At 33.4% G+C, this 16,656-nt stretch overlaps 1 pseudogene; it reads right to left on the reverse strand.

Annotated features, from left to right (window-relative positions):
- Positions 1-15,180: 15,180 nt before the first annotated feature.
- Positions 15,181-16,656, reverse strand: part of LOC107873160 — a 10,003-nt pseudogene continuing 8,527 nt past the window's right edge.

The following is a 16,656-nucleotide window of genomic DNA, read 5'->3' on the forward strand; positions in this document are numbered from 1 at the left end:
TAGTGCCCTTGGAACAGTACTTTATTTAGAATCCACTAGACTCGAGGCATCACACGGTCTAGAAAGATACCACTCTTACCTTATCATATGATTCGTATGATGCAAACTCATATCTTGGACTAAAACCAACCCAATAATATTGATTATCATACGAGTGAAAGGCCCTTAAGTCATACCCAAGCATACGACTAGCACCCTTAAGTCGTATGTTGTCCAGAATATTAAAAATTAAGAAATTTTACAAGGGTCAAAGTTTGGGGTATTTCAAATTCAACCCTAATTTATCCACTACTATAAAAAGATAAGTATGCCTCTCATTCAACTAGTTTTTGCAAATTCAAGATTCAAGGAGAAACGGCTAAAATTAAATTTTGCTCAAGTTCCAAGTTTCTGTGTACTTCAAGTTTAATTGCTCTTGAGTCATGTCTTGGTCTGTAAGCGAATTATTCATCTCATAAGAGTAATGTTTTTTTATAGTAGAGTTCTTAAGTAGAGTTATTACAAATTAGTGGAGCTTAGATTTAAGTTCTAATAGAGTCTATAATCAATGTGTTTTGATTATAGTAGAGTTTAGAGTACTTGTGAGGGGAAGCCAAGTTTTTTTATCCCTTTATCAAGGAGGTTTCCATGTAAATCTTTATGTTTTTACATTTCTTCCTATTTTATATTCATTACTATTTTATTACCTTTAACTGATTCTAAGGGACCTGGTCCCTTATATGGTGGTGCACCCCATGATTCAACAATTGGTATCAAAGCAAGGACACTCTAAAAGGTTCACACCCAAAGTGATTTCTTGATCATAGATGCTCCACCTAATCTAGAAGAATGGCAATCTACCACTAGACCACCCCACTTTAAAGGGCAATACTATAGATAGTGGAAAACCAGGATGTATGACTTTAATATGGCTGAGGATAGTGAGCTGATAGATGTAATACTTGATGGTCCTCATTTGCTAGTTAGCAAGGCCAAATAAAGAGACATAACAAGAATGGTTGTCAAAACTAGGAGAGAATTTAATGATGAAGATCGCAAGAAACTTTAAAAGAATTACAAGGCTGAGAAATTTCTTAGTGGGTAAAGGACCAAATGAGTATAACAGGATTTTTGCTTGTGTAAATGCTAAGGAAATCAAGGACTACCTGAAGACTACTCATGAAGGAACAATCAATATGGACTCAAAAGTTGACATGCTAACTACTCGGTATGAAACTTTTTCTATGAAGGAAGGAGAAACAATTCAAGAAATGTATACTAGATTTACTTCAATCATAAATGAGTTGCACTATCTAGGAAAAGTGATTCCTTTGTATATGAAAAAGAGAAAAACTCTAAGAGTTCATCCTAATTCCTGGGAAAGAAAAGTGGATGTTATCATTGAGGCAAGAAACCCAAAGACTCTCACTATGGATAAATATATTGGTAATCTAAAGACTCATGAACTCAAAAAGTGGCAAGAGAAAGAAGAGAAGGAAATAAAAAGGGAAAAGTATCTGGCATTGAAGGCATCAAAGTCTGAATCAAAAGAGGAATACATTGATGCTTCTTACTTGGCCAAAAAAATTATAAGAGCAATGAAGAAAAATGGCCAGTTTCAAAGGAAAGAAAGTAGTAGCAAAACGAGAGTATTGTTGAAATATGTCACAAATGTGGAAGTCCTAATCATTTTATCAAGGATTGTCCACTACACAAAATGGACTATCAAGAATATCTAAAGTCTGGAGCTAACAAAGGTAAGAAAAAGGACTTGGTCCCTGAAAAGTTAAGAGAAAAGTAGCAGCTAATTATGTAGTAAAGCAGGCTTTAACTGCCTGGGGAGACTCCTTTAGTAAATCTGACAAAGCTGAAAAATTTGAAGATGTTTGTATGCTGGAAGTAGAGGATAGTAAAGTCACCTATGATTCCTTGTTTACTCTTATGGGAAACATAGAAGATGAAGAAGAAAATGAGGTGAGAAAAGGGAATGCAATCAGAATTAATTCGTGGAAAGTGGATGTTTAAAGCATATGACTAGGAGGACTGACTATTTTCTCTCTCTCAAGACACTCCAAGGTAGAGGTGTCTTATTTGGAAATGGTAAAAAAGGTTATATCCATGGTGTTGGAAAAATTAGAAAATCCCTTGATCATGCAATAAAGGATGTGTATCTTGTAGATGGTCTTAAGTACAGTCTTCTAAGTGTATCTCAAATCTGTGATGAAGGTAATAAGGTGAAGTTCTTATTTAATGGATGTACTGTATCAATCTTTAAGTCTAGAATAGTCATTCTCAGAGCTAAAAGGTGGAAGAACATATATGTGGTTGGTCTAGATTTTGTGGCTGACTATGAGTAAACTTTCTTGAGTGGACAAGGTGAAAATGCTGAGCTTTAGCACAGAAAGCTGAGGCATGTAAGTTTCTCTTTGCTGAACAAACTGGTTTCAAAGGACCTGCTCCGTGGTATGCCAAAGACGTAGTTTTCAGATAAAAAGGTTTGTGATGCTCGTGTCAAGGTAAAACAAACCAGATCCTCCTTTAAGTAAAAAAAAAGTAGGTTAGTAACTCTAGATCTCTTGAGTTGCTACATATGGACCTATGTGGACCTGTTAAAGTCCAAAGTAGAGGTGGAAAGAGGTATGTATTTTTAAATGTGGATGACTACTCTAGGTTTACCTAGACTATGTTCTTGAGAAACAAGGATGAAACCTATGAGGTTATGGTGATATTTGCTAAGCAAATTCAAATAAAGCTAAATTGCAAAATTGATAGATTCAGATCTGATAATGGAACTAAGTTTCAAAACTCCCTAGTTGCAGAATTTTGTGCTGAAAATGGAATTAGTCATAATTTTTTTGCTCCTAGGACTCCTTAGCAAAATGAGGTTGTTGAAAGAAAGAATAGGACTCTCAAAGATATTGCAGGACCATGTTAATTGACAGTGGGCTTCCAAAAAGCTTTTGGGCCGAAGCTGTTAATTCCACCTATTATGTGACTAATAGTTGTTTGATCAGATATCTCTTGAAGAAGAATCAATGTGAGATTGCGCTCAATAGAAATCCTAATCTTGACTATTACAGACTATTTGGGTGCAAATGCTTTGTTCAAAATAATCGAAAGAATGAGTTGGTAAAGTTTGATTCCAAAAGTGATGAAGCAATATTTGTGGGCTACTCTTCAATAAGCAAAGCATACAGAATCTTTAACAAAAGAACTCTCTGTATGAAAGAAAGTATACATGTGGTCTGAAATGAGTTAGATAAGCAAAGGAATTATGGTGGAAATAAATATTTTGATATAGAAGAACTCATTCCTATTCAAAGGGATGATGTAGCTAAAGATGATGATCGAGAATAAAGTGATAAAGTTGAGAAGGATAAAATTGATGGTGACTTAGGATCTCAATTGTAAACCCCAGTTTCTGGGGAAGCACTACAAGAAGCGTAGAGTCAAAATCTCTAGGGACCCGGTCCCAGTGAAACTCAACTCAAAATGTCAAGTTAGAGGCACAAATCTTCTCACCCCTTAAGAACTGGAATTCTTCTTTACAATTTGGAGTCTAAACAAGCACTCAAGCCAGAAATTTCATGGTATTCTTAGCCTTCTTGTAATAAATTGAGCTAAAAAATATGAAATAAGATCTTAAAGATATTGACTGGATTAATGTAATGTCAAAGAAGCTTCAATAATTTCAAATAAGTAAAGTCTTGCACCTGGTCCCTAGGCCTGTTGCCAAAACAATTATTGTGACTAAATGGGTGTACAAAAATTACCAAGATGAGCATGGAACTATCAACAAACATAAGGAAAGGCTAGTTGTTCAAGGCTATAACCAGGAGGAAGGAATTGACTATGATGACACATTTGCCCCTGTTACAATGATAGAGGCCATCTAAATTTTTATTGAATTTGCTGCCTATATAGGGTTCGAACTCTTCCAAATGGATGTTAAAAGTGTGTTTCTAAATAGATGCTTAAATAAAGAAGTTTTTGTCAAATAACCTCCAAGTTTTAAAGATGCAGACTGTCTACATCATATGTTCAAATTAGATAAATCTCTCTATGGGTTGAATCAAGCACCTAAATCTTGGTATGAGAGACATCTAAAGTTTCTTCTAGAAATGGATTTAAAAGAGAAAAAATTGACAATACTCTCTTTTTAAAGTCCAGAGGTAACAGCTTGCTAATTATTCAAATATATGTTGATGACATAATTTTTAGAGCGGCCTCTGAATCCCTATGTAAATAGTTTGCAAAGATGATAGGGAGTGAATTTAAAATGAGCATGATTGGTAAATTGAGTTTCTTTCTAGGATTATAGATAAAGTAAACCTCTCAAGGGACAATGACTGGTCAAGAAAAGTACATCAAAGAGATGCTGAAGAAATACAGTATGGAATATTCCAAGCCTATTGAAACTCCAATTGGAACCAGTTCAAAGATGGATAATGATGAACCTGGTCCCTCAGTGAATAAGACCATGAATAGAGGGATTATTGGATCTTTCCTATGTCTCACTGCAAGCAGGATAGTTATTATATTTGGTGTGGGAATGTATTCCAAATTTCAAGTTTGTCCAAAGGAGTCTCAATTAAAAGTTGTAAAAAGAATTCTCAGGTATCTAAAAAGGACAGAGGACCTGGTCCAATACTATCCATCTGGAGAAAATTTTGATCTGATAGGTTATGTTGATGCTGATTATGCTGGATACTTGGTGAACCAAAAAAGCACCTTAGGAATGGATTGTTTTCTTGGTTCTTCCTTAATTTTGTAGGGATCTAAGAAGCAAAATTCAGTTGCTTTATCTACTGCTGAAGCTAAGAGTATATATCTGCAGCTTCTTTTTGTGCTTAATTTTTATGAATCAAATAGTAACTAAATGATTTTGGGATTGTATCTGACACTATCCCTCTCAAAAATATGCCATTCCTATTCTATCACATATATAAAAACTTCAAATGGATAAAATTCCCAATCCTTTGAGCCCCACTAAAAACTCAAAAATTACTCAATCCTCACTACTTCTGTCTGAAAAACCCGCACTTGAACTTCCTGATCCTTCAATGTCCATAACTGAAGAAGATTCATCTTCAAATTCTTAACCAAAATATGAGTTAATTCCACCCACCACATCTTTTCTAAAAACTTCTGATCCACTAAATGTATCCATTCCTGAAGAAACTTCAGCATTCATAGAAACCCCTATTGGATCAACTATGGTGGTAGACCAAAATTAGGAATTTGGTTTACCCATTAAACCTAAAGTCTCTTAAATTCCTATTCCCTATAAAGAACCAGAAAGAATTAAACTCTTTGAAACCCTACAAGTAATTGTTTTCCTTGCTACCTTTGAAACAAATCCCATATTCTTTCAACTTGTTGGCAAAAAATTCTAGTGAAAACTTTTGATCTTTCTAGTAGTGAGAATTTGGTGGATGAGAGTTTTATCCTTCTTACTAATAATCAGAGAAATCTTGTTTAGCAGTTAAAATCCAGTATTAGTGAGAAGGTAAGTGATCCATCCATTATATAAGATATTCCTGATGTTGGGGAGTTTTTGCAACCTCCAAATAAGGAAAATAACGTTGATGATAATGAACCACCACTGAGGTGGTTAGTACAGAATCAAAGGGGAAGTAAGGGTAAACAAAAGGTGGTAAACATTAGAGTAAAGGTTGCTAGAAGATATTCAACTAGAGATTCTGAGAAGAAGTTGTTTGGGGATACTATGAAGGTTATTAAGTCATATACTACTACGAAAAGGAAACTAAAGAAATCCAGTGTATTAGAGGAAGAAAATATGGAAATTGAAAACATTGGAGAAGGTAAAGATGCTGACCCTAATGTCATTATCGCAACTGAAAAGAGAAGAAACAAAATTCATGATGAGGTAAGGACCCGGTCTTCTGCTTCAAAGTCTAGAAGCCCTATTGGAGTGAAACAAAAACACATTATTTTAAAGAATAAAAAAGTCTTTGAGGGACCTGGTCCCAAAAAGATAAAATCTGCAAAGGAAGAACCAAGCAGTGGTTCTAAAAGAAGAAAGAAAGATGACGAAGAAAAGTTTGTGTCTAGAGATGAGAGAAATGAAATACTAAAATCTCAGAAAGTGCTGACTGGAAGAGTATTTGACACTAGGATCCTTAAAAAAACCTAGAATTATTAAGCTTGTAGAGTATGTTAGACACCAGGGCTGGTTATATCTCTTGGAAGGACTAGTTCTCTCTGTCTATGAAGCTGAAGTGAGGCAATGTTTTTATATTATAAAGTTTTTTGAAGATGGGATAAACTTAACTACTCTATTACAAGGAAAAAAGCTAAGACTGGATAAAGAGAGTCTTGGGAAAATTTTAGATGTTCCCATTATAAGTGTGAGGACTATCTTAAAACAACAACCCTCAATAGAGTTCATGATAGATACATCAAATGTAAGGGGAACATCAGTGGCTGGAGTGAGAAAGAAATTTCTCAAAGGAGAATTCAAACTGGTATTTAAATTTGTCAATAAAGTAGTGCTACCAAGATTTGAAAACAGGACTATTTCTTCTGTTGTGGATCTATATGTGATTAAGTCTCTAAGAAAGTTTGAGTTGGTAAGTCGTCCTGCCTTAATGATTCAACATATATACAAAGTGATCCATGAAAGGATGGAAGGCATGGTATACCTTATAGATACTTTTTGAATAGGGTGTTTGATTACTTTGTCGTATCCTATAAAAAGGGAACTCCTAGAACAGCAAAGCAAATGCTCACCCTAAGTACTTTAGATTGAAACGAGTGTGTTGAAGGGAAGGTTGGGACTATGTCAAAGGTGTCAAAACTATTGGCAGTTCAAGAGAGTTTGAGTAAGGAGTTGGAGGAGATGGGAGTTGATATGGCCACTAAGGATGGAAAAATACTCACAATGAGATTGAAAATTCAGCAGCTATCATTAGAGGGACAAAGTTCCAATAAAGCACTTAGTGCAGAAAATGCAAAACTCTAGACTAAGTTTGCAGAACTCACTAAGGAAGTTCTAGGCCTGAATGCAGAAGTTAAAGGCCTCACTAAGAAATGGTTGAATGCTCATACTGCAGAGAGCTCTAGAATAAAGATGTTACTCAATTCTCTCTCCCAAAAACCCTCTTCTACGTAAGTCCTGTCATTCTTATTCCTATGTTGTTCCTGTGTCAATTTTCTATCCTTGCTTCTGATGTGGCTTTTGAAGATTTAGATGTTTATGTTTTTTTTGTTATGCTATAATGGTACTAATCCTACTTATTATGAATGAATTCCTTATTTGTGTTTATCATCTATCTCTTTTACTCAAAGGTGTTCATTTATATTAGTGGTGAACCAGTGGCCATGAGTTAACTGATTATGCTAATTTTATTCTTAGTTTACTGTTCTTAACTTTTCAATGATGCCAAAAGGGGGATACTGAATTCATTATTATAGGGAACATATGCTAACGTGAATAGGTTCTACATGAGATGATGTGATGAGATACTGGTGTGGCTATCTATCTAAAATACAGGGAATATTGATAGAGGGAACACATTAGGAGAAAGCATGGTGATAGGGAAACATATAGTAGTTACTCTGATGATTGAGTGACTTTTGATACTTTGAAGCTATTGTTTGTCAGCATAAAAAAGGGGAAAATTAATGTCCTGTGTTTTGATGATGATCAGTTGAAAACAAAGGACCAGGTCCCTAGCTCATCATGAAGTGGTACAGCTATCACACTCTGCACAATTTTGTTTGCTAGTATAACTAACTATTCAGGAGTGCAGTGTACCCATTTTGACACCTGGTCCAATCAAAATTCAACCTTGCTTTATTCACTATTATAAATAGATAAGGATGTCTCTTATTCAACTAGTTTTTGCAAATTGAGGATTCAAGAAAAAATAGAGAAAACTCAATATTACTCAAGTTCCAAGTTTCTGTGTGCTTCAAGTTTAATTTTTCTAGAGTCAACTCTTGGTCTGTAATCGAATTACTCATCTTATAAGAGTAATATTTTTCTGTTGGCAGTAGAGTGCTTAGGTAGAGTTACCTGAGGTGATATTGGTTAGAGTTAATCATTATTTGTAGAGTCGTCAAGAGGAGTTTGTAATAGAGTTATTACAAATTAGTGGATCTTAGAGTTAAGTTCCAATGGAGTCTGTAATCAATGAGTTTTGATTATAGTGGAGTTTAAAGTGCTTGTAAGGGCAAACCGTGGTTTTCTCTCCCTTGAGCAACGAGATCTCTATGTTTTTACATTTCTGCCAGTTTTATATTCATTACTATTTTATTTCCTTTAACTGATTCTAAGGTACCTGGTCTATTGTATGGTGGTGCACCCCCCATGATTCAACATAGTAATATATCTCATTTAATGTAGATCAGAATATCCCTCCTCTTTTGGAAAGAAATTATGAGTACGTCTGTTGTGACCTTCATAACCATATTGACCACAATAATTATTGTTCAATATAAGAATTTCACATGACCTCTTTTATCTCCCTTTCTTTAACCTTTTGGGTTGTCTTTTGTATTTTGGAGATAACACAACTTCATCTTGAATTTTCTGTGCCACGATCCAATTTTTTTATCTGGCATTGGAAACATCGATACTTTATAGGTCTTCATTAAAGTCTCTAGATGATAATAATCAGAGCAAAAGGGCTTCATGTCAATTACATGCTTGCTTTTAAAACTGCTACCGTGTGTTGACATGTTATCTCATCCAATTGAAATCTTCCACAACTGTATGTTCTTCTATTTATAAATACAATGTATTTCCTCCCTTTATCTTAAACAGAGTACACATAAGGTGACGATGTTGTAACCTATACAAAAATAAACTAATGTTTTAATCAAAATTGCTATGTATCTCTTATTAACAACGGATGTATCGCTTATAATCACAACTATGTATGTCATGTATATTCTAACAAATATTTATTTCTCATAAATCAAAAACATTAGAGTAGATGCAAAACCATGCAATAAGAATTGATCTCTAATTCAGATGTATTTTAACAGAGTCAATAATATTTTAGGATTATGTAAACAAGATAACTAACTGCTAACCGCGAGGATTTCACATATTTAGCTGCAAAATATTCTCAAATATTTTACGCAATATTTCTTTTATATTTGATGTTCTTTGTCTATTTTTGCAATTCCAAGGTCCAAACGGTATTCTTGTTTGTTCAGAAAATCTAAGATAGGCAATTTATGCGCCTTAACCCAGCTTTTCATTTATACACTCAACAATATTTGAAGTCATCATTCTACCTTGGTTAACTAGTACATACACTCATGTCCACTTTTCATATTCAACATTCTCAAGGTAGATATTCACCCTATGATCCACCTTGCCAACTTGACCCATTAAAAAATCAAAGTCTTCTTGTTTGTATGCCTTTTCCATTGCATAGTATGCTTTGCTAAGTCGGTATTTTCTTTTTCTAAAGTTTTGCATACATTTTTCCATAGATACCAAATAAATACTAGTTATGGAATATTAGGATACATAATGCTAATAAACTTCATTTGGAGACCCAAAATTGAGTCAACAAATTCAAGAACTAATCCAAAGGGACCCAAAACTATTTGGGTACCTAGAAATAAGTAATACATCTATTTTGCAAGAACTCCACTCAAAATTATAAGGAAAATGGTATCTCAATAATGGATGTTCAAATCACATGACTAGAAGCAAAAGTCTATTTGAATCTATAACTAATTTGATGGAGGTGACATCAGCTTATGAGATAAAGCCAAAGGCAAAGTAATAGGTATTGGTACTATCTACTTTAATAATTCCTGTGATACTACTAATGTATATTTTATTAGAATCTTAAAGTAAAACCTGTTAAGTATCAGTCAGTTGTGTGATATTGGATTTGAGGTAAGATTTATAAGGGAAGGGTGCATAGTTGAAAAACAAGGGAGGCGAATCCTTGCAGGAAATAGACATAGGAATGTCTATGTTCTAGATTCCATAGAAAGGATATAAGGACATATATGTCTTGCCTCCATCTCTAATGATCCTTGAATATGGCATAGAAAACTTGGTCATGCAAGCATGAGGCATATTGAAAAGTTAGTCAAGCATGAACTTGTGACTGCATTGTCAAATCTTGATTTCAAAACACCCATATTTACTATGCATATTAGCTTGGTAAGCAAACTAGAAACATTTTTCCTATTAAAGATGTTGTGTCCACAACTAAACCATTGCAGCTACTTCATATGGACTTATTTGGTCCAACTAGAACTGCTAGCACTAGAGGTAAAAGGTATGATTTTGTAATTATTGATAATTACTCTCAATTTACTTGGGTCATGTTTTTAGCTAAAAAAGATGATACCTTAAAGAATTTTGATGTTTTATGAGAAAATAGTTCAAAGACATAAGGGTTACTACATCACTTCCAGTAGAAGTGATCATGGAGGAAAATTTAAGAATAAAGATTTCAAAATCTTTTGTGATACTTATGAATACACTCATAACTTCTTAGCTCTAAGATCCCCTCAACAAAATGGTGTGATTGAATGAAAAAATAAAACACTTCAAGAGATGTCTCGAACTATGATCTGTGAACACTCTCTACCAGATAAGTTTTGGGAAAAAATAGTCAGTACTACATATAATGTTTTGAACAGGTGTCTCATTAGACCTATTCTAACAAAAACTCAATATAAGCTTTGGAACAATAAAAAGACCCAATATTGAGTACTTTCATGCATTTGGTTAAAAATGTTTTGTTCAAAATAATGGAAAAAATAACATTGGTATGTTGATCCATGAAGCGATGAAGGTATTTTTATGGGAACCTCCAACTTTAGTAGATCATATAGAATTTTCAATTAACGCACTCTTTGCATTCAGGAATCTTTACATGTTCTTTTTAATTATACTAATTACTATGTAAAGAATTTTAGCTTTGTAGATGATGAGATTGTACAGGTACAAGTTAACAGTTCTCCCTCCACCAGGGATGACTACTACTCTAAACCTACTAGCACTAAAAATGACTAGTTTGCAGTGGCTCTAAACGATCAAGTTGAACAAGAAGCAATTCCAAATGAATGAAGAAGTGAGCCTGACTATCTGAAGAAATTGATTATTAGGAATCAAAAAATACAAATAAGGCTTCCAATAGAAGGAACGCGAACATAGCCTCCATATATCAACTTGAACAAAAAAAGTCAATGAATTCTTAGAATATGATAGTTGAAGGCTATATAAAAAGAACTTGAATAGTTTGACAGAAATAATATGTGGACCATTGTTTCAAAACTAGAGAATGTCTCTATTATTAGAATCAAATGGATATTATGAAATAAAATGGATGAATCAGGTAAAGTTGTGCGAAACAAAGCTCGTCTAGTTGCTCAAGGCTACTCATAATAAGAAGAAGTTGATTATGATGAGACTTTTCCACCTGTAGCAAGGTTAGAATCCATTAGAATCTTACTTGCTTATGCATCTTATAAAGTGTTTAAATTATTTTAAATGGATGTGAAAAGTACTTTTTAAAATGAATTTATTAATGAACAAGTTTTTTTGAAATCACCCTCAAGTGTTAAAAATTCAAACTTTCGATATTATGTCTTTAAACTTTCCAAAGCTCTTGTCTAAACCAAGCTCCTCGAGCTTGGTATGATAAACTGGGAGCTTTCTAATTGAACATGATTTCACAAAAGGAAAAATTGATACTTCTTTATTTCTCAAACAAACCTCCTCTAGAGATTTGATTATTCAAATTTATGTGGACGATATTATCTTTAACAGTACTAATATTGTTTTGTGCAACGAATTCTCTTAGTTAATGCAAAGTGAATTTAAAATGAGCATGATGGGAGAATTAACATCTGTTTGGGATAAGAAATTCATCCGTTTACTGAGAAAACTTTTATCTCCCAAGGTAAGTAGACCAAAGATCTTATTCAAAGATTTGGGATGGAAAATACCAGGCCATCCAGTACTCCTATGTGTTCTACTATGTTCTGGAGTCATATGAAGATAAAAAAAATGTTGACAAAATCAACTATCGTGACATTATTGGTTCACTCTTACATCTTATAGCCAGATAACCTGACATTCTCTTCAGTATATGTAAATATGAAAGGCTTCAGTTAGCTTCTAGAGAAGCTCATCTGACTGCTGTGAAACATATTATTAGATATATTATTGGTAAAAACTTATATTGTTTATGGTATCATAAATCTACTGACATTATTCAAGAGGTTTCTTAGATAAAGATATGGAGTTGATAAAATGGATAGAAAAAGCACCAGTGGTACTTGCTAATTCGTAGACAATTCTTTGTGTCATGAATAGCGAGAAACAAAATTATGTCTCTCTATCCACCACTGAATCTGAGTATATAGATTTTGGATTGTGTTGTACCCAAATTCTTTGGATGTCCCATCAACTCAGTGATGATGATCTATTTTAAACTTATCAAAATATTCTTTATAACTCGAGTGCTATTTGCTTGTCTAAGAATCCTGTGCATCATTTCAGAGCAAAACATATTGATGTTAAACATTATTTTATTAGAAATCATGTTTTAAAATAGGCATTGAATTAGTTTTTGTAACCGCTGATTTTCAGTTAGCTGACATTTTACCAAACCTCTACCTGAAGAAAGATTTTGTTCTCTTAGAAAATCTCTTGGCATAATTGTAAAACCTTTTGAAGCCAAGAATCACTTTATTATATTTTCATGCTTGCTCCTACTTATTTTTGTGCGTGTGCTGCCTTTCTTCCTTTTTGATTGATGTCAAGGGGAGATAAATGAATTTTGTATTCAATCTAACCTTGCAGGAAAATTCAGGAGGAGAATCAAATAGGGAAGTAATCGAATTATCTTTTGTCATCCATAAAAAATAGAGAGATTGATTAAAGGTTTTGATGAATGACCATTGAGTTTGTATGATTGCAAGAAATTCTATTTGAATGATACTAAAAAAGAAGAAGCATCTCACAAATTGGTGCAGATTTTAAGGAGAGTAAATGAAGAAGATTGGAAAAAAGAAAAAGATATGGTACTCTAAATAGAATAAAGGAATCGTATCAGAAGTTTCTATTGAGTGCCAAAAGCCTTGTCAAGAAAGGAAAAAATATATTACATTAAATGGGATTGTCGCATCTTGTATACTTAGTTATATTTTTTTTAGTATTTACTTATTCTTGGTTGATTATTTTTTATTCAATTTCCTAAGAAGAAAAATATTTTGGGTTGCCTTCAAGTTTCCAACAGCTAGTATTCCAATCACTACTATATAAGCATTTAAAGTTAAATAAAGAGATATGCACTTGTCTCAACCTTCTCTAATTCTTTGCTCTACTTTAGTCAAGCACTGTATTCTCTTAAAGATTTAGTGTGTAATTAAAAATAGAGGAGAGAAATACCTAGTTTGTGAGGCATTGTATCAAAGTGTGAAAGAAAGAAAGAGAGTGAGTCAAATTCAAAAAGTTTGACTCAATCTTATACTTTATTTTTATCCCCAAAAGAAGTAGTAGAATCGCTTGCAACCCAAGGAAACTGGAGTTAAACTTATTAGAGGTTCCAACCAATATAAAATTGTTGGTGTTATTTAATTTCAGATGTTTTCATTACTGCAATCAATAGTCGACTTACTGTTAGAGGAAGTTGACTGTTTAGTCCAAAAAGAGTAATACCCCGCCCCTACCCCGTTTTCACTTTTGGACAAGGAATTTCATAAGAACATAGTAAAAACTGAATAGTATTTACACAAAGCTAAATAACTAAATTCAAATAGGTGATTCCATTGAAACACTTATTATTATAAAAAGGAAAACATTAACGAAAAAAAAAATTAGTGAAGAAAACGAATCGCATATGTGATAGTACTCCCTTCGTTTCGAATTAGATGACCCTTTCAACTTTGGCACACCCATTAAGAAATCCAATGATTATGAGTATATTTTACCTTTTTACTCTTCTTAACATTGTAAGACTAAATAATTAATTAAGCATGGAAAATTGTAGCATATGCATGCATGGATTGAAAATCTTATTTTCTCTTTTGGACAAGGAATTTCATAAGAACATAGTAAAAACTGAACAGTATTTACACAAAGCTAAATAACTAAATTCACATATGTGATTCCATTGAAACACTTATTATTATAAAAAGAAAAACATTAACGAAAAAAAAAAATCAGTGAAGAAAACGAATTGCATATGTGATAGTACTCCCTTCGTTTCGAATTAGATGACCCTTTCAACTTTGGCACACCCATTAAGAAATCCAATGATTAGGAGTATATTTTACCTTTTTACTCTTCTTAGCATTGTAAGACTAAATAATTAATTAAGCATGAAAAATTGTAGCATATGCATGCATGGATTGAAAATCTTATAGGAATACTAGTAGCACTCCTTGAAAAAAAGAAAAAAGTCAAATTTCATAAAGTTTGTATTGAAAATGTAAGTGTTATTTTCAAAAAATTTGAAAAATGTAATTATATTTAATACCTATTAAGGGCAGAATAGGAAGAATTTGTGTAAAATAGTCTTGATTTAACAAGTTGGACAAGTAAATTGAAACAAATTTTTTTTTTAAAAAAAGTCAACTAATTCGAAACGGAGTAGTTAAAATCACATTTATTACTAATAATTAATAACCTATTATTGTATTCACTTTATTTGTTCATAATCAATCATTAATTAAGTAAACAGAAAACATCCTAATCATACAACAAGCTCCGTACACGTGTCATAGATCAATAGTAGCATTGAACATAAATGGATCAAATTCTATTGGAGGGGATCCTTTCCCTCTGGGGCGCGAGTGATATGGTCAAGGCGTTGGATTCGGAGTGGTAAGGAGAAAATGTACTTGGAATATCAAATTATGAAATTTCTTTTCTCCAATTCTATCAGGAAAGTCATTTTCTTAATTTTCAAGGAACTTGTTTTCCTACAGAACGTATTTTCTAAGATATTTTAACCAACTTAATATGGAATGATTAGAAAATTTTTAAGGAACTTGTTTCCTTCAAAATTGTAAAGGGTATGATGCTAGCTTGTTTTTTAGTGGGAATGACTAAAAAACTGAAAACAGATGCTAGGAGATTATGTAAATAAAAATGATTTACATGGACACATGGCTATTAACTGGACATGAATGCTATGTGAGTATATGTCTTGATGCAAACAGCACAAGATCAGGTAAAAACAACAATTTCCAAGAGTGATGTGGTTCTTCAACATTAATCCTTAGTTTAACCTCAAAAAGAACACCATTCTCCTCAAATAGAAGCATTTCATTGAGAGTGTAGGGTACATGAAATGGTGAAAGTGTGTTTACATGATTTGTATCACATTTCCTGGAAGTTCATATGAATTTGTAAAACTGTTATTGCGTCCTAGTATTTTGGCTCATAAGTGAAGAAGCTGCATGGTTGATCCATCGGAACCATGTGACCTGCATCATGGACCCTGAGGAAAGTTACAGGCCCATGGTTCTTTTGAATTCCTTTCTCTTCACCATCTACTGTAAAGGGAACGGATCGTGCTGCCCCAAAATCTTTCAGCCCGGACCATTCTATTGCATGCACCTATCTCGAATTCCCTGTCCATTGCATGAAAAAATTGTTTAGCTCTGGCAACAACTAAAATTATATCTCGATCCCAATTAATTAAGTTGGAATTGTCTATATGAATCTACACTGAATATTTAATAAGCTCATCTCAGATATTTAGTTCTCGATTGGTAGATTTGCATGGACTGCACATAATTTAGGACACTTCCCAATAAAGAATGTACTACTAGTTTTGTTGGATCATAAATGAGTGAAGCTTACCTAGCCAGTTGCAGATAAGGTCATATTCCCCGGCATAGACAAGTAGCTTTATTCCGTCCTCAAGGAGCGGGGGAATAACAGCTTCTAGATTCCTCATCCAATCCAACTGCATTGCCTGGTAAACTGTAGAACTGCACGAGACAAATTCAATATCCCCGACACCAAGGGCATGCTTAACTTGTTCATCATTGAGGAAATTTTCCATGTTGGAGAAGTCATAGCAGAGATCACCATCACAAGTCTTTCTGATATCATAGTAATGCAGGTCCAGGTAATGGTTAGAAATTGGTATGATTTAGTTACAATCAGTACTACGAAAAACCAGGAATTAGCGACAGAACTAATCCTATTTAACGAATATCATCACAAAATACTGTTAACTATGAAAATTTTAGCGACAGGTTAGCGATGAAATTTTAGCTTATTCCTGTTTTTTCTTTTTAGTGAATATGATTATCTCTGAGAGAAAAATAAAAGAAATTATGCATTGCTTACATTTTTGTTACTCACAACATTCATTATCGTGTTGAAGATGCTTGTGCAAACAAGATATGCAGCCATTCAAGCACTTCCACCATCAGTTCCTAATTATTTTTGCATAGCACACAGCTGATGTCAAGAATAATGAAGGGTTTTAAGGATAACGCATAATACATAAATATATAAATATGACCTTAAACTTGACACCAAATTATAACTTTGACCTTAAACTTTGATATTGCATAAATAGGACATTTAACTATTCAAAATTTGAACAAATATGACCTCCGAGTTTGCAACCTCCATGCGTGAGTTTCACTTGCGCCTACATGGAAAGGTAATCCAATCACACGATGTCACGTCATTAAAAGGGC

This window comes from Capsicum annuum, chromosome 6 (assembly GCF_002878395.1).
Source record: "Capsicum annuum cultivar UCD-10X-F1 chromosome 6, UCD10Xv1.1, whole genome shotgun sequence".
Taxonomy (NCBI): Eukaryota; Viridiplantae; Streptophyta; class Magnoliopsida; order Solanales; family Solanaceae; genus Capsicum; species Capsicum annuum.